The sequence below is a fragment of the Salmo salar genome, chromosome ssa15 (assembly GCF_905237065.1).
Source record: "Salmo salar chromosome ssa15, Ssal_v3.1, whole genome shotgun sequence".
In the NCBI taxonomy this organism is placed as follows: Eukaryota; Metazoa; Chordata; class Actinopteri; order Salmoniformes; family Salmonidae; genus Salmo; species Salmo salar.
Window position 1 is genome coordinate 33,864,313 of NC_059456.1, and position 24,946 is coordinate 33,889,258.

Sequence of the window (24,946 nt, forward strand, 5' to 3'; positions counted from 1 at the left end):
TTTGGGAGTCAGCCTCAGTCATGTCACAGTGGGGAAAGTGAATCAGCCACACAGGACAGTAGCTCCCCGGGCCTTGCTGTGTCTGTGGCACCTAACCATCCTGCACCCGACTGTTCCCTCCCAGGCCATCGCCTGTGTGTCCCTTCCTGACCGGTGCTGGCAGCTGGCACCGACCTTGTCATCTCCACCCAGAGAGAGGCCACCATGCCAGGTGTTACAACACACACTGTAATGAGACTAGAAAGCTGTCCAGGTCACAGCACTCTGTTCAGGGAATGTGTTTATGGAACACGTCATCCCATCCCCCAACAAAAACCTACACACACACACACACACTTCCACACACACCCACAATCCCTCCTTCCACAAAACACGTGTAAATATTGGACTATACTTTGTGTCTTCGTGTATTATACTTATGCTAAAATCTATATTCTATTCTACTGAGCCATTTACTTTATGTTCCTATTCTTATATTTTCTTATTTATTACTGTTGTTCGATTGTCGAGGAACCTGCAAGTAAGCATTTAGATTGATCCTGTACACACGACTAATAAAACGTGAAACTTGAAACACACACACACGACTAATAAAACGTGAAACTTGAAACACACACACACACACACACACACACACACACACACACACACACACACACACACACACACACACACACACACACACACACACACACATGACTGGGTTTGAGCAGAGCCACAGGGTCCACGGGGGTCAGAGAGACAGCTCAGTCCAGACCAACCAATGCCTGCCCTGTGCAGAGAGGCTGCTCTATCAGGTAAGGAGCCAGGTCACAAACATACTGCTGGGAAAGTGGCTTCTCGCATACTAGCTGATACTACAAAGTGCATTCTGAGGGGAAATTTGGTCAGTATGCACATTCTCTTGTAGACATTTCCGTTTGCTGGTTACAATCTATATGCATACTATTTCCTTGTCCTGACTGAGGGTCTTGGATAACATTGCATTCAACAAACGTTTTAGTTTTCTATACATTTAGACTACTACGTCACCATAGCAGAATTCTGCTGGGATTTGATCTGTCAACCTATAATGTCCATCAGTCTATGAATATTACCTTTGATAATAACCATACACAGCTTTGGGGCACATAACTACCCCTACATCAAATCACCATATAGCTGCTACACGTACGTACTGTATGCATCACTGCAACACTAAATGCCTGACTGACATGCCAAAAACATATCTGTCTGCAGGGCAGTGAACTCAAAACATGCTGGTGTCAGGGGAATCACTCTAACAGCAGGTACACACAACAACACCATGGAAAAGGAATGCAAGCCCTGATAGTGGAACATAAAGCAACCCAATCTGATCATGCAGATTAGTAGGCCAAACTCTCAACTGAAACTTGCCTCTGTGTGTTTTTGTCGTCTGTGGTGGTTAGCCTAGTACAAAGTCCTGTCTTGTCCGATGCGTGACTGTGATCCCGGGACGAGATGGCAGGGAGCTGGACGCTTCTCCCCTCCCCTCTGGCCCTGCCAGCAGTGTATTAAAATAAATCTGTGCACACGTCCCACCCCGGCATGTTCACCAGACATTACCTTATACAAGGCTGGCTCCAGTGCATTCCTCTGTCTCCCTTAGCCTGTGAGCAGCTTTTAGCCCCCACCCCCTCCGGTTCCCCCTAGCAGCCCCCCCACCTCGGTCGGTGTGGTTGTTTCTCTCACATGACTCAACAAACTCTGGATCTTGAGCGGGCTGTCCGGAGCCTTTCCCAGGAGGGAGGGGAAGAATGACTTTGTGGAAGGGACCTGGAGCTCTGCCCTCGACTTGGCTCAAATTACCCGCTTGTCATGCTTGATGGATTTGGCTACAAATAACAGAAAGCGGGGCCCATGACAGGTTGATGAATGAACCCAGTGGTCCCCCCATGATAACTGGCCGCCTGGCCGCCTAGCTTCCCCCCGCGCCATGCAGGGTCTCCGGGAGGACCTGCTCAGCTCGGAACAAACATGTTCTAATGCCGGGCACAGATCAGAGTGCTGAGCGCATTCCAACAACAAACATCCCCCTTTCTCCAACAGAGGAGAGAGAGAGAGAGAGAGAGAGAGAGAGAGAGAGAGAGAGAGAGAGAGAGAGAGAGAGAGAGAGAGAGAGAGAGAGAGAGAGAGAGAGAGAGAGAGAGAGAGAGAGAGAGAGAGAGAGAGAGAGAGAGAGAGAGAGAGAGAGAGAGAGAGAGAGAGAGAGAATGGGGCTACACTGCTCGCCTTCCCTGTGGCTCAGTTGGTAGAGCATGGTGTTTGCAACGCCAGCATGGTGTGTGCAACGCCAGGGTTGTGGGTTTGATTCCCACGGGGGGCCAGTACAAAAAATATATGTATGAAATGTATGTATTCACTACTGTAAGTCGCTCTAGATAAGAGTGTCTGCTAAATGACTAAAATGCAAAGGGGAATGAGAGAGAGAATGGGGCTACACTGCTCGCCTTCCCTGTGGCTCAGTTGGTAGAGCATGGTGTTTGCAACGCCAGCATGGTGTGTGCAACGCCAGGGTTGTGGGTTCAATTCCCACGGGGGGGCTAGTACAAAAAAAATATATACTGCTCAAAAAAATAAAGGGAACACTTAAACAACACATCCTAGATCTGAATGAAAGAAATAATCTTATTAAATACTTTTTTCTTTACATAGTTGAATGTGCTGACAACAAAATCACACAAAAATAATCAATGGAAATCCAATTTATCAACCCATGGAGGTCTGGATTTGGAGTCACACTCAAAATTAAAGTGGAAAACCACACTACAGGCTGATCCAACTTTGATGTAATGTCCTTAAAACAAGTCAAAATGAGGCTCAGTAGTGTGTGTGGCCTCCACGTGCCTGTATGACCTCCCTACAATGCCTGGGCATGCTCCTGATGAGGTGGCGGATGGTCTCCTGAGGGATCTCCTCCCAGACCTGGACTAAAGCATCCGCCAACTCCTGGACAGTCTGTGGTGCAACGTGGCGTTGGTGGATGGAGCGAGACATGATGTCACAGATGTGCTCAATTGGATTCAGGTCTGGGGAACGGGCGGGCCAGTCCATAGCATCAATGCCTTCCTCTTGCAGGAACTGCTGACACACTCCAGCCACATGAGCTCTAGCATTGTCTTGCATTAGGAGGAACCCAGGGCCAACCGCACCAGCATATGGTCTCACAAGGGGTCTGAGGATCTCATCTCGGTACCTAATGGCAGTCAGGCTACCTCTGGCGAGCACATGGAGGGCTGTGCGGCCCCCCAAAGAAATGCCACCCCACACCATGACTGACCTACCGCCAAACCAGTCATGCTGGAGGATGTTGCAGGCAGCAGAACGTTCTCCACGGCGTCTCCAGACTCTGTCACGTCTGTCACGTGCTCAGTGTGAACCTGCTTTCATCTGTGAAGAGCACAGGGCGCCAGTGGCGAATTTTCCAATCTTGGTGTTCTCTGGCAAATGCCAAACGTCCTGCACAGTGTTGGGCTGTAAGCACAACCCCCACCTGTGGACGTCGGGCCCTCATACCACCCTCATGGCGTCTGTTTCTGACCGTTTGAGCAGACATATGCACATTTGTGGCCTGCTGGAGGTCATTTTGCAGGGCTCTGGCAGTGCTTCTCCTGCTCCTCCTTGCACAAAGGTGGAGGTAGCGGTCCTGCTGCTGGGTTGTTGCCCTCCTACGGCCTCCTCCACGTCTCCTGATGTACTGGCCTGTCTCCTGGTAGCGCCCCCATGCTCTGGACACTACGCTGACAGACACAGCAAACCTTCTTGCCACAGCTCGCATTGATGTGCCATCCTGGATGAGCTGCAGTACCTGAGCCACTTGTGTGGGTTGTAGACTCCGTCTCATGCTACCACTAGAGTGAAAGCACCGCCAGCATTCAAAAGTGACCAAAACATCAGCCAGGAAGCATAGGAACTGAGAAGTGGTCTGTGGTCCCCACCTGCAGAACCACTCCTTTATTGGGGGTGTCTTGCTAATTGCCTATAATTTCCACCTGTTGTCTATTCCATTTGCACAACAGCATGTGAAATTTATTGTCAATCAGTGTTGCTTCCTAAGTGGACAGTTTGATTTCACAAAAGTGTGATTGACTTGGAGTTACATTGTATTGTTTAAGTGTTCCCTTTATTTTTTTGAGCAGTGTATAATAATGTATGTATTCAATACTGTAAGTCGCTCTGGATAAGAGCGTCTGCTAAATGACTAAAATGTAAAGGGGAGTGGGGGGCAGCCGAGCATCAGACTGAATGCAGGACGACCCAAAGTGAGTGGGAATTCCTGTGCTTTCACTCACCCTCCCGTTCTCCCCTCCAACACACATTCCCCCTCCAAAACAGGGCAGTAAAGTCAGAGCCAGCCTCTAGACAAGGAGGATCATCAGACAGGCCAGTAGACTTTTCCTGGGCTCTGATAGCCCAATCAGGGCCATCTATCAGACCACTATTTTAAGTGTGAGGAGTAGCGGGCGGCCCTAGTTCCGATCAGGAGACTGTTATGTGCTGCTAATGCAATGAGGAAAGGCCCGACATGGGGCTCCTTGAAATTATTTTGTAGCTGTTTACCATTTGTTTAGCTTCTATGAGGTCTGTACGGTTGTTCCAGACTGCTATCTGGTTCCTATCTGGAACCTTTTAGTACAGATAGTGAAAGTGCTGGTAGAAGTACCGGCAGTTAGTGCGCTGGTGAAACAAGTTGTATTTTCAACTTTGCAACAAGTCAGTCTCAGACGTCGGCTTCACCTCGAGCACGCACGCACGCATAAACACACACACTCACAAGATGTATTGTTGTGGAGAGATTCCACCTCATCTCGCCTCACATGTCAGGCTTCTCGAGAGGGTCCCAAAATATTCTCCTCACCACAAAAGAGCAAAATGGCGATACGCGATACGGTAGTGTTAAAAATAGGCCTCTCCCTGGTGGATAGTGCTGTTAGTTTACACCCTCGTGATGGTGACTGTATGATGTAGCTTCGGGAGAACGGCTGATACACAGAGCGCACCCCAGAAAAGATGCTGAAAAACAACCACTGGAAACTGTCTGTCTGATGAGAGGCTCGGTTTCCATTGAGAACAACAAGATCCTAACATTTTCACAAATACCTTTGTCTCGCTGCTACAAAGTGTTCCGCAATCTAAATGGGGCTAACATGATCTGTGAGTTATAGAGAACTCCTCTGAAAAGACATGGGATTCTGTCTTTTCAGATAGTGGTATTGCTTTTTTGTTATTTTTATGTCAGTGCTTCTACACATGACATCTTACCATGTTGAGGATCATCAAAGCATTGCATTATACCAGAACAATCCCAGGGAGAGATAAAGACTTTGCAAGTGTGGTTTACTGCACATCAATCAATGCCTTCTGAAAAGAAGGGAAAACAGAAGGAGAGAGAAGCCCTGAAAGCCATTTGTTTTGTCAAGGCATTAGAGGAAGAGTTGATTCAATAGACCAGACGTCTGAATCACACTTCGAAGGTAGTCTACTTTCAAGTTTACTCTCCAACCCGTAACCAACGAGCACTGAGTCATGTTATAGTATGAGCCATTTCTTCTGCGTGCCAAGGAAATATGAAAAAAGTGATTTTGTTACGCTCTTGGTTTTAAAGAGGAAATGTAGTGTTTCCATCCATATTCTTTCTCTGGGTTTATTTAGAAATGTCCAGATTTTTCCTGTTCAAGCTTCTGTGTAAAAGTGGGGTACTCCTGCCTATTATGAACAACTAAAACCTCATTTAAAGCACTTTCTAGAGAAAAGTGGGTCCTTCTAAAATTGAAGTTGGTTATGAAATGCATTTTGTTCTTCTACAATTGATTGATTCAAAAACATTCCAGATTTATAATGGGCATAATTTCTCCCACTCAGTGTCATAAGTGCATGCAACATGCCTCAGAGTGACAAGAACAATGGCCTCTTTCACTGCCTTCCCCATGTTGGATGAGAAGAGGTGCACCATGGGAGCCAGACAGGCAGACTGCTGCTTGTACAGTGCATATGGATACTTCTGAGACATTCAAGGAATCCAAGCGACGGCCTAATGTCACTTTTTTAAATCACAGGCATCTGCACTTGAATTATATGGTTAAATTACTCAAAAAGAGGCTGCTTTGCAAGATAGGCATCATGGAATAGGCCTAAGTCCTTGAATACAACATACGTCAACGGTTTCTAAACTTTTTCATCAGAACTTTTGGGTTGAGACTGTGACTGACAAGTTTAGAAGCCAGGCCTCGCCAGGCACTAGCATTTACTCTGAGCAGGTCTTAGCCATGTTACACAGCATCCTGCCTGCCCTCCACGTGGTCCGGGGCTAAGCACACTTATGAGTTGTACTCCTACTATGATGGCATTAGCTACAGCATTAGTTCTAAGCCACAAACCTTGACTCTGAGACTAACAGTAGCGAGACACAGGAACCCATTGTGCTACTAATAGTCCAATAATAAAGAGGGGATATGAGCCTTGACTCTATATGCATACATTGCACACTGAAGACCGTTCATAAAGGGATTGAGCAGTCACACTTTGCCATTAACTTTGCCACTTTGACATTAACAAGTCATAAGTTCCCCTTTTTTCAAAACATATGTTCAATGGGATCTTATATCAGGATTTAAATATTAAAATGGAGGGAATTGGTTAAAGTAGAAAAAGCATTTAATTTCCTTTGCAAATTGTTTTTGTATATGTCTTCACTTTTATATATGTATTCACTGAACTCTGTCAACTAACACTTCACAACACAGTTCAACGTTGGGAGGAATTCCTAGAGACTACAAGAGGTTTGTGGCTCAAGGTCTTTCCTCCCAGCTTTACCGTAAACCAAAGATCCATGAATTACTAATTTATTCCGTGTTTCTTCTGATATGGTTCATAAGCTAGGCAACTGGTCATCACATTTAGAATATGAACAAGTAAAAACACGTGCTGATGAATATGACTTTATGAACACAATACTACTAGATAACTGGTAAATTCAACATAGTCTGTAGACGTTATCATCAAAGGATCGATAACATGTCGTCTTCACACATTGTGACCACAAAAACACTTTGCTGTAAAACATAAGAACATCTTCCTTGACAACATAAATGGTACTTTGACAACAAAAGTAAACACAGAGTGATTAACAAGTCAGGTACTTACAGGTTTGTCTTCCATGGTGATAGTGATCAGTAACAAGTCATTCACCAGCAGCAGTTTCTACAACACCAGTCGGACCGCTATGTAAAGGTGTTGTGCCAGTCATTTGATTGGCAGCTCAGGGGTCTGTCGTGTGGGCTTCCCCAAAGACAGGAAAGCTCTCATGTATCACACACACACACACACACACACACACACACACACACACACACACACACACACACACACACACACACACACACACACACACACACACACACACACACACACACACACACACACACACACACCTCTCAGTAGAATTTCCCATTGGCGTATGGCCCAGACCAATAACAAAAACTTGCCACCAAATACGTATGATGTCAATCTAACCATCCATCTTATCACAACTGAAATAAAACATGTCAAACTCAAACGCACAAAGCACGGATGTGCATACGTAGTGATGTTACACCATAATTTCCCCTTCAAACCAAAATCTGATAAAAGCTGTACCATCATCACGTTATATCAACAAAAGATCTGAACTGTCAACAGTTTTAACGCTGATGTCCACCAACGAGGCATGGAGAAAAGTGTCTGCTAAATGACAAAAATGTCAAATATAAATCAAATTGAAGAAGATTTGAATCAGCTTGTACTGCCTCTATAATATGTAACATTGTTGACAGTGCATGATAATCAAACCACTGAACCAAGAAAGGTGATTAAGGCTGGAAACTTATCCACAATATGACATAGTATGCTGGGACTCAGACGTCACTGGATTGATAGCAATTTCTTGATGAATCACACTAACTATGCAATGCTACACAGATCCTCATGTGAAGTAACTCGTATTCTAGATAAAACATATTGTTCATGCACACATTGAAATACGCAGAAGACATTATGGTCAGGATAAACCCATGTAGAGAACCTGTAAAGTGAAAGTGCAGCATGTGCACAGTGTACACATTATGAAGTTTACCCTGTTCAATCAGATCACAATGAGAAGTATGAGTTGAATAAGAGAGCGCTAAGCTAACCTAAAAGTGCATGCTAAGCATAATGAGGACCAATTCACTTCCTCCCCTCCAGAGACAGTCTCTGCGTTAGAGATGAAAGGGATATGATGCTACAGTAATCGATCTAAACGCCTGCTACTAAAGCCGTTCATGCAGGTGGCACTATCGATCCAAATACTATCGATCCAAATACTATCGATCCAAAGATCCATGAGTTACGTTAGATAGACCTGTCTAATTCAGTGTTTCTTCTGATATGGTCCATAAGCTAGGCAACTGGTCATGTACATTTTTAACATCACATTTAGAATATGAACAAGTAAAAACATGTGCTGATGAACATGACTTTATGAACACAGCACAATACTGGTAAATTCAACATAGTCTGTAGACGTTATTGTCAAAGTAGCAATAAAATGCTACTTCATCTCTTGGTGATGGAAAAGCTGCGGCAAGTGGAGCTATTGTCTGGAGAATGAGTGAGGAAAAAATGCAAGTATTAATGATGTGGCCATAGATACAAACAATTTACAATTGATCATACTACAAAATGATCAAGTGAATTCATCCAGTATTATTCTATTTTGATGGTAATCTTACGTTTTTTCACTAGAAATTACAATGTATGATTGTGGTATAAAACATACTTTTTGTATTTTGTTGGTTGTCATTGTCTTTCTTCCATAGAGTCAATAGCAGAACTCAGATAGAGACAAGCATGGATTTTACATATGTAGGATCTTAATTTGAGCTAATTTGCTACAGCAGGAAAATAATCCTGCAGCAATAAGAAAAGGGAATTACTATGTGGATTATAATTAATGAACAAGCAAACCCCAGAAATGATCTGTGACCTTTATGCACATAGAGAGAACATACAATACAGCTCAATAAACAAAATACACATCATTCCAACACACTTCTGCAATATTGCCACCTGTCTATCAAACCATAGAAGATTTTTAAACGTCTATCTAGATAAAACATATGTACTGCAGTTGTAGCTGATTAGAAATGTGTGACTATTAAACGACTCAAAATACTATATTTATTTGTGTAAAGCATGATTTCGTGAATACAAAGTGTAGAACATAAATTTCAACAACAACTTCTAGACATGGCTTTAGATAACGGAATGAAAATTGAGTTAAGGACGATGGTCAAAAGTAAACATCAAAGCTTAGATGTGGATCTTTGTAACAGTGGGGGTGGTTTTCCATGCAACATCCTTCAACATTCTTCCAGGAAAAACCTTTATCATCTAAAACCTATATATACGTAACTGCCCAAAAAAAGGAAATGCCAACATAAAGTGTCTTAATAGGGCGTTGGGCCACCAAGAGCTGCCAGAACAGCTTTAATGTGCCTTGGCATTGATTCTACAAGTGTCTGGAGCTCTATTGCGAGGGATGTGACACCATTCTTCCACAAGAAATTCCATCATTTGATGTTTTGTTGATGGTTGTGGAAAATGCTGTCTCAGGCACCATTCCAGAATCTCCCATAAGTGTTCAATTGGGTTGAGATATAGTGACTAACACACAGACACACACTTTAAAACCCCTATGCTCCTTTGAGACCCCTCTTTAAAAGTCACTGAGATCTCTTCTTCTAGCCATGGTAGCCAAAATAAAGGGCAACTGGGAATTTCTATACATGACCCTAAGTATGATGGAATGGTAATTGCTTAATTAACTCAGGAACCAAACCTGTGTGGAAGCACGTGCTTTCAATATAATTTGTATCCCTTAAGTGTTTCCTTTATTTTGGCAGTTACCTGTATATCCCCTTTGGATTTAAGGTCAACTTCAAGGAAATTCAAAAGGAGAAAAAACAAATGAAGACTTTATTTGTATATATACTGAGTTCACAAAACATTAAGAACACAAAACATTCTTTCCATGACATAGGCTGACCAGGTGAATCAAGGTGAAAGCTATGATCCTTATCAATGTCACTTGTTAAATCCAATTCAAATCAAACAACTGTATGAAGGGGAGGAGACAGGTTAAAGAAGGATTTTTAAGCCATGAGACAATTTAGACATGGATTGTCTATGTGTGCCATTCAGAGGGTGAATGGGCAAGACAAAAGATTTACAGTAAGTGCTTTTGAATGGGGTATGGTAGTAGGTGCCAGGTGTACCGGTTTGTGTCAAGAACTGCAACGCTGCTGGGTTTTTCATGCTCAACAGTTTCCCAAGTGTATTAAAAATGGTCTACCACCCAAAGGACATCCAGCCAACTGGACACAACTGTGGGAAGCATTGGAGTCAACATGAGCCAGCATCCCTGGGGGGAGGGTGCAACTCAATATTAGGAAGGTGTTCATTATTATAAAGTACTTTCTACCCCCTTTTTTTCCTCAAATTCGTGACTACGATCTTGTCTTATCGCTGCAACTCCCCAACAGGCTCGGGAGAGGCGAAGGTCGAGTCATGCGTCCTCCAAAACATGACCTGCCAAACCGCGCTTCTTAACACCCGCCCGCTTAACCCGAAAGCCAGCCGCACCAATGTGTTGGAGGAAACACCGTTCAACTGACGACCGCAGTCAGCCTGCAGGCAACCGGCCCGCCACAAGGAGTCGCTAGAGCACGATGAGCTAAGTAAAGCTCCCCCAGCCAAACCCTCCCCTAACTCGGACGATACTGGGCCAATTGTGCGTCACCCTATGGGACTCCCGGTCACGGCTGGTAATGGCACAGCCTGGGATCGAACCCCAGGGTGTTTTGACATGGCAACACTGGGAAGGTGTTCTTAATGTTTTGTGCACTCACTGTATCTTTCCACCCTATGAGGTTGGAATAATACTGTGAAATTGTGAAAATAATGATAATGCCCCTTTAGTGTAAGAACTGTTTGAAAAGACCGGCTGAAATTTCAGCCTGTTTTGGTAAGATGGCGTTTTGGCCTGCCTGGGGACATCTATTGGTTAATAGACCAATAAGAAAGAGGGTTCCAAAGCTCTCTGCCAATAACCCACTCAGACCACTCCCCGACAGTCCTAGCATCATTTTTGCTTGAGAAATTGCTCTTCGCTAAGAATCTATTTTTGTTTCTTTTTGACCATTTTAATAGAAAACAATCACAGTAAGGTACTTAATTGTTTACAAAAAAAAAATGTATTTGCTGCATTGGACCATTAAATTTCGTTTTCTCTTGAAAAAACATGCACATTTTTGAGAGGTAAATATTCATATGTAATAACTTGCAGAATTGTAATAGTATATTGTTGTTTAATCTTTTTCTTGATGGGAGAGTTAAATGTTTTGTTCAGAATGTGTTTTTCTTTGCAACACTTGTTTTTTTTAATCAAGTACAAGACACAATGAGCTAAGCCACCACACAAAGCCTCTCAACCAATGGCAGCCTATTGTGTGGTGGAGAGAGAGCAGCCACCCCAAGACAAATCCTGTTGAGCTGGCCGTAAGCCAACTGGTTTACAGTATTTCAACAGGAAGTGGGCACTACACCCCTGCTCCTCCACGCCCACCTTTTCCTCCACCCTTCCTCCCTCCTCCCAACCACCTGTGCAAGTCTCACAGGATGCAGATCCCCAACCCCCCACTCTCACAAACACTAGCTACATCAACAACTGTAGCCAAAACCACGCTACCAGGGTGTTTGGGGAGTTTTGCACTCCACAACTTCGGCAGTGATGGTTTTAATGAAAATATTATTCTGAATTTCTTGGAATTAATGACCGTTTGATTGATACACATTTCAAACTGTTCTTGAATAACTAACAGTAACTGTATGATCATAAGTATGAAATGTTTCTACAGTACATTCTTCCTTGCAGCTTGTATAACTGCAGGGGGAAATCAATGAAATAGCCTACACATGAAAACAAATAAAGAAAAGTTGCAGAAAGTTGATTTGTAGATAATCATTATTACATCCTGCCTTGTTTATCCTGACTCTGGAGAAAGGGCCTCATTATTATTAACACAGTGTTCATCATCAGATACAGATGTTGGAGCTCTGTGTTTACATCCCCTCACATACACACAGGGAATGTTTTGTTTTTGGCGGGCAATTCTGATGTGCAAAGCAGTTCAAATAAATCCATCTAGCAGGAATGGTGACCTTTGCCATAGCCAGTGTTACCTTAGAGTTCACAGTACTGGCTGACTGGCCCTGTGCCTGGGTCTGGCAGACAGACAACAACAGCCCACCACAGGGTCATCTCCTGCCACAGGGGTCACCCCTTCTTTCCTCTCTCTCTCTCTCTCTCTCTCTCTCTCTCCCCTTCCCTAAAACACTGACCTCACTCCTCTTACCAGGAATCCATTGATTGTTTTAAATACCTTCCAATCTCAAGTGCTTGACAGATTGCTGCTCCTTTTTCCCATAGACTAAGGAGAAGCATGTGAAAAGAGGGAAAACAAAATGACCTTGGCAGGAATCGTCGGGCCCTCTAGCGAGCCTGGAACTCGAGTTCAATCAGGCTTTCAACCAATATTGTTATAACTTACCGAAAACAACAACAAAACCTTTGTAATTTAATAAGGCTCAGAGAGAAAGAGAGAGAGGGAGAGAGAGAGAGAGCACGCAAGTGTACACGACAAATATCCACATTTTTGCATAAGAATTGTTGTTGGCAGAAATGTGAGGAATGGGATGATGAAAAGGGTTGCCAAGGTGAAGGAAGTGAAGGAATACCTCAACACCTAATACCGTATCCCTGGTGAAATGAAGATGATGTAAATATTGACATCTGTGGATATTTGATGATATTCAGCCTGTGGACTGCTCATTTGTTTTATTTTGCCGCTCTATTGCATCACTCAAATTCAATTTTACATATATAAATTGATATTTTTCACATTTACTATAGAGTAATAACCAACACCAGAGCATTCATCTGTCTCTGTGTCAAATTGTCTGTGTTCCATTTTTTCCATTCAAAATGTCATGTTTTCCACCTCTGTGTTGATCATCCATGCAGACAGAGAGTGCATCCAGGTTATATTAAGACAGAGCATGATGTTGACATGCAGAAGCCCTGTGACTCATGTGTGCCGACAAACGCCACAGTGACACTAACGTGACTCCCATGCGCTCCCTCGCAGGGTTGTGTAGGCACTGCACAGAGATAGAGCTCAACTCTGCTTAAAGCTCACAAATGAGCTTTTTGGCACACCGTCATCGACAAGTGGTAGATTTCGCTGCACAACAATAAGTCCTGTAATGCTGAAGACTAACAGAACAAAAGAGATTGTCACAGACATAAGAGTAAGGATATGACCTCAGACTGGAAAGGAAGACAACAGAAAAGCATTCTTGTGTCTGACATTGTGTCAGGCAGTGGGCTAACAGAATCAGACAGAGATAGAGGGTAAACTTTACAAATAGAGTAAGTAGGCTGCCAGACTCATGCTTTCAAACTAGTTAAGAGAAAAGTAGGAGCAGTGTAAAACAAGTAGTGAATGGGGATGCATGAAGTAAGTTAGAGACAGGCCGATGCGTGACTAAGAGAATATGTCTAGATACTGTAAAAAGGGACTGTTGGGGCCCTTTGTTCCACTAGGAACTGAAGGGATTAAGTCAAGTAAGGTTAAAGTACAGTAAGGATTAAATCAAGTAAGGATTAAGTACAGTAAGGATTAAGTCAAGTATGGATTAAGTACAGTAAGGATTAAGTCAAATAAGGATTAAGTACAGTAAGGATTAAGTCAAGTATGGATTAAGTACAGTAAGGATTAAGTCAAGTAAGGATTAAGTACAGTAAGGATTAAGTACAGTAAGGATTAAGTCCAGTAAGGATTAAGTACAGTAAGGATTAAGTACAGTAAGCGGGTAGGTTTGGTAATGGGAGGTTGACTGGGTTGGATATATGTGAGTGGTCGGTCATTGGTCAGAAGGCCTCCGGTTCCTCTCCACATGTGATTCAACAGCTGCAGAGGGAAAACGCTAACAGGCGGGGGGGGCATGGCTGTAACTGTAACTAGGAGGAGATTACTTATACTATCTACTGAGTTCCCAATCAGGTAAACCATGCCAGACAAAATCCAGTTTTCTCTGCCTCAAATTTGTTGCAAAACATGTCTAATTTGATAAGGTGTGTAACATGCATGTCATCACCACTATGAGAGCAGGCCTCCCAGAGAGTAGACATAACACCTGGAACCAAACTGGGTGCTTTGCTTTGCTCTAAATATGGAAAAGGCATCTTAGAAACTCTAAGGAACTTTTAGGAAATGAAAGAAAATGCAGACAGAGGTTTGTTGACTAAATTGCAACTACTCCCAAGACACACTGGGTAATTTGCTTTTTGGCCCTTCCTTAGCTGGTAGTGGTTCTGGTAAAGAGTCAATGCCATTGGCTGCCTGCCTGCCTGGTGCATGTTGGACTGTAAATGTGCTGCTGTTGAGACAGTCGGACATATAGGCACAGCTGAGGCTCTTGATGTGGTATATATACAAAAAAAGGACTTTTATTACATACGTCTCCCAAGTCCTCTGATGCTTAAGAGATGAGGACCACACACAGTGGTAGGGCTGATGAAAACATGACACTGGGTTATGAATGCTATCACTACACAGGTCTGAGGGTATGCTTCACATCTACAAGTGGAACTATAAAAGTGGTTTCATTTAAATGGAACTGGACAGGAAATGCTACATTGAGGTATTGACTTCCCATGTAATAAGCACACTGGTATCCCATCACCAATAAATTGTAACAACAGCAATTGTGAAGATAAAACAACTGAGTGTTGGAGCTGACAGGAACTTTAAATAAGTCCTTTGGCATGATATTCATGGCTTCGCCCTTAGATAAGAGCTGATCATTGAGTCTCTTAAGAGTGACACTTGAGGCTGAGAGCACTGAAATCACACTCCTTGGCAGCGTCTTTTCTCACCACAGAGAGAGAGCACTCCTGTGCTGGCGCATTTTGTGTGAGGGACTCACCGTGTCCAGACGGCAGCTGCGCTGGCTTTACCACGCTCGCGTCTCATACTCCTGCAGCGCTCTATACGCTTTACACAGGAAACCAGAGGATCCAACAATGTAAGGAGGACACCTCCAAGCACACAGCCGAGCCAAGCACACAGCACCTCCAAGGACACAGCCGAGCCAAGCACACAGCACCTCCAAGCACACAGCCGAGCCAAGCACACAGCACCTCCAAGCACACAGCCGAGCCAAGCACACAGCACCTCCAAGCACACAGCACCTCCAAGCACACAGCACCTCCAAGCACACAGCACCTCCAAGCACACAGCTTTTAAACAGAGAGATTACTGCAATGTGATCTGAAAGGCCTCGGTATTACTATGATTCACTTGAATGGATGTCTACTCGTTTACACAATGAGTGCTTCCTTCGGTGACATGGTACCGCCGAGATAGTCACTAATTCACACTTCCTATAGGTCCCCCACCTTCCCTGTTGTTTTAACTTCAACCCAATTCAGACGAGATGTGAGTAACTTAGTTTGTTGAAATCCGTTTTGAACAATTAAAAAGTAATGAATGACCACAGGATGGGTTCCCAATGGGCACTGAGTTAACTGTCTGCGTGGGCCAGCCTCCTCAAGGCCTGAGGCCACATGGTGGGGTCACTCTCAGTCACTCTCAGCCTGGCATACTACAGCAGATCATCACAGATAGTCTGATGACGCAGTCACCGGGGTGATTTAGGAGTCTTGATAATCTCACGCAGGCAGTATAAAAACTCCAACCAAAACAGAGCAATCAGTATCGTGCCTGTAGCGTTTTGTGTGTGATAGCTTTTTGGCACTCTGTCTCTCTTCACACAGTGAAGTGAAGGGAACACAGTGAGAGGCAGGCAGGGCAGACGGAGGTGGGTCTGGCATGATAATGAAGTCTGATTTCACATGGTGAGTGATAATGACAGTAAGCATCACTGCCCTGGATAGTGGGAGAGGAGGAACGAAACACCCATGAGAGAGAGAGAGAGAGAGAGAGAGAGAGAGAGAGAGAGAGAGAGAGAGAGAGAGAGAGAGAGAAAGAAAAGAAAGAGAGAGAGAGAGAGAAAAGAGAAAGAGAGAAAAGAGAGAGAGAGAGAGATAAAAGAGGAGGAATGAAACACCCAGGGGAGAGAGAGAAAGATAAAAGAGAGAGTTAAAAGAGAGGGAGAAAAAATAAAGAGAGAGATAAAAGAGAGGGAGAAAAGAGAGAGCGAGAGAAGAGAGAGAGCAGTAAGAGAGAGAGAAAGAGAGAAAAGAGAGAGGGATAAAAGAGAGAGAGCAATAAAAGAGAGGAGGAACAAAACACCCAGGAGAGAGAGATACAGACAGATAGAGATTGATAGAGATAAAAGAGAGAGACATAAAAGAGAGAAAGAAAAGAGAGATAAAAGAGAGAGCGAGAGAAAACAGAGAGAGATAAGAGAGAGAGAGAGCGAGAGAGAAAAGAGAGAAAGGGATGAAAGAGAGAGAAAATAGAGCGAGAGATATAGATAAAAGAGAGAAAGAGATAAAAGAGAGAGAGAGAGAGAGAGAGAGAGAGAGAGAGAGAGAGAGAGAGAGAAAAGAGAGAGAGAAAAGAGAGAGAGAAAAGAGAGAGAGAAAAGAGAGAGGGGAGAATGACTGAGAGTGGAGAGGGAGGGAAAAAAACAAAAGCCCTAGGTCTGAGTTGCAGAATCTTAGATTTCTCCCAGCAGCGCAGTCCCATCTATGGCTCCCACTGGCTGGGGCCCAGTCAAACATGCCTTTGTGCTGACGTGGAGAACTATGGGAACATGTTTTTTTCTACTCAAGGCTGTGATTAGAGATGTTGAGTTTTCGCTGGTAAGGGTAACTCAAATGCCTGGAGGGATGCAAACGATCCCTTAATGATGCCAAAAACAAAGGTGCATGTGTGAAGACTTTCTCATGACAGATATATTATATTGCCTGTTGATTGTTACCTCATAAAAACGACCTATTTATTTTCTAACATACAGTTCCTTTCCTTCAGGTGTACATTAATCTACATAATATCTAGATGCCGTAATACATCAAAACATAGGTTTTTTGATGTATTGATTATTCGACAATAGTCATGAAAAGTAGTGCTATTCTTAATCATAACCTCTTGACAAAAGTGCGATTTCATGAATCATCGGTCGTGCCCGAATTTCGTCGTTTGATCTAGTAGAATTCTCTCGTATTTTCCGACTCCGTGTCTGACAACAGCTGATAATCAGATACATTGACCCGCTTTACCAAAATGAACGAATTGCGTGAGTCAACACAATGTCGTATTAGATGGCGCATTCGGAGTACTATTTTCATAATGTTACATAACACTTTATTTTTTCGCATACTATTTAGTATGCTAGTATGGGTATTCGGATACAGTCAGTAAATTTGGAGGGCTCTCTTAGCTTAACTCAGAGAACCATAACATGTTTCCATTGGTTGTTTTAATTACATTTAATAACCCTAATTGCTCCTGTAAGTCACTCTGGATAAGAGTGACTTACAGCGTCTGCTAAATGACTAAAATGTGAACTGTAAATAATATTGGCATAAAGTATGTTTTTTTCTAATAGCTTTGTTTTACTGTAGGTAATAGAAGTAACTGAATCTCCTAAAAATAACAATAATGCAATGGATTCAAAACCAAAACAACATTATACGGAAATGAAATGTTCCAACCAAATCAAATGTATCTTCGGCTGTATCGAAATAGGTTATATGGTAGATGTTGTAGGTTTTTGTGTGATATTGCATCATATGCTACTGTATCCAGCCAAGAGATTCACTGTCAACATTGCCTCGAATTATAGATTCAGATTCATCGGGAACGTGAAGCGTACAGTACACTGACTAAATTAGTGAAAGCATGCACATGTAGCCTAGGTCTACCGAAGATAAAGGCGAGCCTATAGAACAATGGCGTCATATCTGCAGCAGATGATTACGCACATGCTATAAATTGCTATATTGATTGATACAATGTGCATCAATGTTACCTATGTGAAAGAGGAATAGTTGAAAAGTATTTATTTTTCTATTGTTGTTTCTTGGTTCAAGAACAGGATAAATTGAATTAAATTAGATACGCCTATATGCTGTAATAGTGTTATAATGAAGCGTTGAGACATTTAATGGAAAATTAGTTTTTAGAATGCCATACATGAGTCCAAATCATGAATCATCACTTAAAAATATGTTCGATGCGCACACTCGTGGCACAATCAGCCACCGTTGTGATAGCATGGCATCAGCAGTTCTACATCACTAGACAAAGGAATGTCTAGGTGCGCATTGTCATTCCAGTATCCTAGGCACTATATACAAACTGCTGTATCACTGCATTAAAATGTCAGCATCATTCGAAGCGCAACGCATATTTTTCAGAGATCCTCTCACTGTGGACAACACACGGAGGATGTTAGATTAAGGTTTCGTTTTTTGTTTTGTTGTAAGGCTATCGTATTGTGTCATACTTTTAAGTTTGGAAATAGCCAAAGCATGACGCATTGCATTCCCAGATAGGCTTGTGCGGCGTGGAGAGAACACACTCCGACGACACATTCTTATTACATTACAGCATCGCGCAGCAAACGTGGTCGCAGCCTATGCAGAGCAGGTGTGTAGCCTATAGTAGCCTAACGCACGAACGATAGCCTCTTTCGGTCGGTGATTTTAAGATGAGGACAAAGCCGCCAAGTCACTGCACCAATAAGCCTATCACCACCGTCAATAAAACTTTAACAAAAACACTGGATATGAATAATGAAATTATGGGCAATAGGCGAAATATTTATAATGTCAATAATTCCCTCCACATTGTTGCCAATGCAAAGTGAGCAAAGACAAAGCATGAGGACTTCTGTGCGTAAAGGCGCAGCCTTTGTTTACAGCAGGTAGGCTATCGTTTCTCCAGCCACATTGCTGTAGGATATGGACTATTGTAGACACATGTAACCTCAATTTAACTTGAGTTATGTCGGACTATGTAAATATGGAGAGGGGGATCACATTCCCCCGGTTTCATGGAAATATGTGTTCTGGTTCTTTAAATGGCACAATCGAGCCAATTGAATTGGCTGCTAAACCAAATAAGGCTCGCCGTCCTTACACAGTAAAGGTTTATTGTGGATTAATTGGGGATTGTGTAGTGTAATGGCTAATCGTTTTTACAGTCAATTGCACAATCGAACAAATTGCTTTCATTACTCAAAAGCAGCACATTGTGCTGTTAAATGTGAGAGAATATTTTTCAAGTTTGAGAGGAGTAAAAACTCGTTTTTAAGAACAATCTGCTTCGTCGCAGGAGCACATGGGGTAGTTTAATATATTATATCATTAGTAGATAGCATAATAATATCTTACTAGGTCAACTAAGCATAATCATTAGGCTATTATAATCCTAATTATAGTCATCTTTAATGTGTAGGCCATGCTCATTTCAAGATTCACATTGACAAATGTGAATCTAGTCCGAGTTCATTCATGATGAAAGCCATGGAGTGAATTAAGGGGGGAACTCGGACAGGCGGTCTTTGTCTTTGCCATGACCCCTTAATAGGTCAAGGCCTTTGCAAGTGACAGCTTATTTTCTCTCAGAGAAAACAAGAGCCATGCCTGACACCGACACTCACACCGACGCGCCTCCTCTTCCTCTGGGATAGCAATGCATTTTGCAGTGGCAAAACATTAAAATCGGAGGGAGTGCACACTATACTGACTCAGATCATAACTGGATGTGGTAGCCTTACGTTTCACTCTTAAATAGGGAGTATTCACACTCCAAACAAATAGCTACAACCAGACGAAACATCTGAGGCACACCGCCAAGCATTAGAGATTAACGGATGTATTCATTGGGAGACATTTTCATGGCTTCGAACTCCAAGCATTAACAGCCGACTCACCGTACAAGTTAAGAACTCCATTCGCCGTTATAAACATATTATAGTCTACTAGAGCACTGCACAGGAATTAAATAATTAAGTCATTCGATAACACATTCCAGTAAATTTGTTGACATATGCATGCAGCTCACCTTTTAACTTTCGCTTTTTTTTTCTTGTAATCCAGCCCTTTTGTCCGTTTAACAATTTTTTTTTCACATGATGACTTCCTTGCAGTTTCCTAAAGCCCCCGGCTGCAGGGAGAAAACGTTTGCTTTACACTATTCGTTTATTTATTTTTATAAAAATTACGTTTTGTAGTTATAAAAATGGTTATTGTTCTTCTTCAGCAAATGTCAGTGTGTGTGACGATCTTGCGCAGCGTGCTGCTCAGTCTCCGCTGTTTGTTACACTCGAACGGAACGCCTACTCTCAATTGCTACATTGTTGACATTCGGCCACTGACGTCATTCTATCCCTCATTCACAACATTACGCGGTGCAGATTGCGTTGGTGCCCCGGGCAGTAGCCACATACTCAAAAAAATGTCCTCAGTTGAGGTTTGTGAATAGCTATGGTGAGTACGCACAGCGCGACCCTCCATCTATCTGTTCAGCAGCCCCTGTCTGTATGAGCAGTTGGCAGTTGTATATTGGAATAATGAAACAAATATACCAGGCATTTAACGAACATGACACAAAGTTGCAATGATGGGCATATAGTTACTGTTCCAAATAAAAATATATATATATACGTTTTAACTGATATCCACATAGTCAAAGACACTGAAATAGGCTTACATGGATATTTCAATACATACAAAATAAAACCTTCAAGTTGAAATCATAAGTGAAATTCAGCACAATATTTACATTTAGGAGACTAACTTTTGTTGATTAGTTTGCATAGGTAGGGTATAAGCGCCTTTTTATAGCCTATCTCTCAGTCTTGGCCTGTGGAATAAATATACACTGCTCAAAAAAATAAAGAGAACACTTAAACAACACAATGTAACTCCAAGTCAATCACACTTCTGTGAAATCAAACTGTCCACTTAGGAAGCAACACTGATTGACAATACATTTCACATGCTGTTGTGCAAATGGAATAGACAACAGGTGGAAATTAAAGGCAATTAGCAAGACAGCCCCAATGAAGGAGTGGTTCTGCAGGTGGGGACCACAGACCACTTCTCAGTTCCTATGCTTCCTGGCTGATGTTTTGGTCACTTTTGAATGCTGGCGGTGCTTTCACTCTAGTGGTAGCATGAGACGGAGTCTACAACCCACACAAGTGGCTCAGGTAGTGCAGCTCATCCAGGATGGCACATCAATGCGAGCTATGGCAAGAAGGTTTGCTGTGTCTGTCAGCGTAGTGTCCAGAGCATGGAGGCGCTACCAGGAGACAGGCCAGTACATCAGGAGACGTGGAGGAGGCCGTAGGAGGGCAACATCCCAGCAGCAGGACTGCTACCTCCGCCTTTGTGCAAGGAGGAGCAGGAGAAGCACTGCCAGAGCCCTGCAAAATGATCTCCAGCAGGCCACAAATGTGCATGTGTCTGCTCGAACAGTCAGAAACAGACTCCATGAGGGTGGTATGAGGGCCTGACGTCCACAGGTGGGGGTTGTGCTTACAGCCCAACACCGTGCAGGACGTTTGGCATTTGCCAGAGAACACCAAGATTGGCAAATTCTCCACTGGCGCCCTGTGCTCTTCACAGATGAAAGCAGGTTCACACTGAGCACGTGACAGACGTGACAGAGTCTGGAGACGCCGTGGAGAACGTTCTGCTGCCTGCAACATGCTCCAGCATGACCGGTTTGGTGGTGGGTCAGTCATGGTGTGGGGTGGCATTTCTTTGGGGGGCCGCACAGCCCTCCATGTGCTCGCCAGAGGTAGCCTGACTGCCATTAGGTACCGAGATGAGATCCTCAGACCCCTTGTGAGACCATATGCTGGTGCGGTTGGCCTGGGTTCCTCCTAATGCAAGACAATGCTAGACCTCATGTGGCTGGAGTGTGTCAGCAGTTCCTGCAAGAGGAAGGCATTGATGCTATGGACTGGCCCGCCCGTTCCCCAGACCTGAATCCAATTGAGCACATCTGGGACATCATGTCTCACTCCATCCACCAATGCCACGTTGCACCACAGACTGTCCAGGAGTTGGCGGATGCTTTAGTCCAGGTCTGGGAGGAGATCCCTCAGGAGACCATCCTCCACCTCATCAGGAGCATGCCCAGGCGTTGTATGGAGGTCATACAGGCACGTGGGGGCCACACACACTACTGAGCCTCATTTTGACTTGTTTTAAGGACATTACATCAAAGTTGGATCAGCCTGTAGTGTGGTTTTCCACTTTAATTTTGAGTGTGACTCCAAATCCAGACCTCCATGGGTTGATAAATTGTATTTCCATTGATTATTTTTGTGTGATTTTGTTGTCAGCACATTCAACTATGTAAAGAAAAAAGTATTTAATAAGATTGTTTCTTTCATTCAGATCTAGGATGTGTTGTTTAAGTGTTCCCTTTATTTTTTTGAGCAGTATATATTGTTTAACAAAGGATGTGGAATAAATATATATTGATTAACAAAGGATGATATTAAAATCAAACAACCCCCCCATTTGAACCTTTCAATTGAATACAATACTTAGAATTCTACCTTTTAACGAATAAAGAATAGGCTAGATGCATTAGACAATTTTTATAGGATACATAATGTAGTGCCTATAGAAAGTCTATGGTCCCTTGACATTTTCTTGCGGTCATTGAGTTGCACAAAAGTGAAAAGAAAATTCGACATATTTTTACTAATGAATACAAAATAAATACCTAAAATATTGTCTTTGCATAAGTATTCACCCCCTTTGTTTAGGCAAGCATAAATTAGTTACTCTTCTAATCAAAGTATGTTAGTGTTTTATTTTTTTTGAATTTTGCTTTCACTTTGACATTACATAATATTTTCTTTAGATTGTTATAAAAAATTACAATTAAATCCATCTAATACAGAAATACAGTCAGTATGAATCATTTGCATCATATAATGCTGCGTTTTGCATCATACCCGCTGTAATTCTTCAGTATTTTGAAAGTTATATATCTTGAAAACTTGATTGCTGACATGCAAAACAATTTTGGGACTATACCAACAATGGACTAATGAAACAAATACCTAAATATAGTTTTTCGGTTGAGTTTTCCTTTAAGACTGCATGACTGGCAGTGTACAAGCTGAACGTTTAACCGCAGAAACAATCTATTTTGTCTTTTTTTTATTGTACTTGACACATACCAAAAGCACAAACATGCATTTAAATGACTACAAAAATGACTACAAACATGATACATTATCGGTCATGAAGTGACTCAATGTCTTTCATGTGGCAAATAAACGAACTTGACGAGAACGTTGCAACCAACGTACAACAGGCAGAACTTAATGTGTACTGGGTCGCTCCACGAAATGAGTACCTTTTGCATCTCATTAATAGGTTAAGTAGAAATAATGCACCAATATTGAATTTTAAAAGCCTGTTAAATGAAATGAAGACCCCTTTAATATAGATCTCATGGAGCATTCAATAAATCTGATATTCAATATTAAAGACATGCTAAAGTGCCAAAATTCAGCATTCATGCACCCTCTGTGACATCTAGGAAGATGTTAACCCACTAACCCTGAAAAATACTCAAAGTTTTCATCATCATTGTAAATCCATAGTTATTTCACTGCTTTGACAAAGTCATTTCTGCAGATTATTATTTATTTAATGTGATTAGGGATTCATTTATGTCTGTCCCTCATTTTAAGGTCAACCCTGTCACATGAACTCTCCTTTTAATATGGTGTAACTATTATTTTTAAATATTGATTTCAAAAGAAACATTGAACATCTAACAGTCAAATCACAGTGTAAAAACAGGTGAGCTGGTTCTACTTTGTTTGGCAATTTTCTGATGTTTTGCAGAGAAAAACTGAGTGGATCGAGCATAACACGTCAACCCTGTTACCCATAGATAGACGGGCAACAAATGTTGAACAATTCATTTTTTTTGTGTGAATCTTGCATTCAATTGCCCTTCGCTGTTGCACACCACAAGCTTCCATTCCCACTGTCACAAGGGGATTCGTGGCTAATTTAACTAGTAATTACCAGTTGGAGGGCCATTCAAGTGGATTTTTCCCAGATGTGGTAAATTCCCACTTCCCACTTGGTTACGAACGCACCATAACACTGCTAACCAATACCATACACTGTAGAGCCATATAATATATCTCATTGGAAGCACAATATTGCAGAGTATTGATAGATTGTGAAGCGTATATGACATTGTGGAGCATTGTACTATGTATTTGTTAAAATCGTTAAAAACTAAGAATAATATTAGGTAAAAACAGCCTAGTGCCTGATCCGAGTTGCAATGAAAAACCATATCTCAGACTGGCCAATAAAAAGAAAAGATTAAGATGGGCAAAAGAACACAAGACACTGGACAGAGGAACTCTGCCTAGAAGGCCAGCATCCCGGAGTCGCCTCGTCACTGTTGACGTTGAGTCTGGTGTTTTGTTGGTACTAAGCTGCCAGTTGAGGACTTGTGAGGCACCTGTTTCTCAAACTAGACACTCTAATGTACTTGTCCTTTTGCTCAGTTCTGCACCGGGGCCTCCCACTTCTCTTTCTATTCTGGTTAAAGCCAGTTTGCGCTGTTCCGTGAAGGGAGTCGTACACAGCGCTGTACGAGATCTTCAGTTTCTTGGCAATTTCTTGCATGGAAGAGCCTTCATTTTCCAGGACAAGAATAGATTGATGACTTTCAGAAGAAAGTTATTTGTTTCTGGCCATTTTGAGCCTGTAATCGAACCCACAAATGCTGATGCTCCAGATACTCAACTAGTCTAAAGAAGGCCAGTTTTATTGCTTCTTTAATCAGTACAACAGTTTTAAGCTGTGCTA

At 42.5% G+C, this 24,946-nt stretch overlaps 1 protein-coding gene across 1 annotated transcript in view; it reads right to left on the reverse strand.

Moving 5' to 3' along the window:
* Positions 1-20,446, reverse strand: part of LOC106571332 (transcription regulator protein BACH2) — a 106,942-nt gene extending 86,496 nt beyond the window's left edge. The window contains exon 1 of the mRNA XM_014144275.2: positions 20,139-20,446. The gene's annotated coding sequence lies outside the window, so the exon portion shown is untranslated. The remainder of the gene's footprint in view (positions 1-20,138) is intronic.
* Between the last annotated feature and the right edge of the window lie 4,500 nt (positions 20,447-24,946).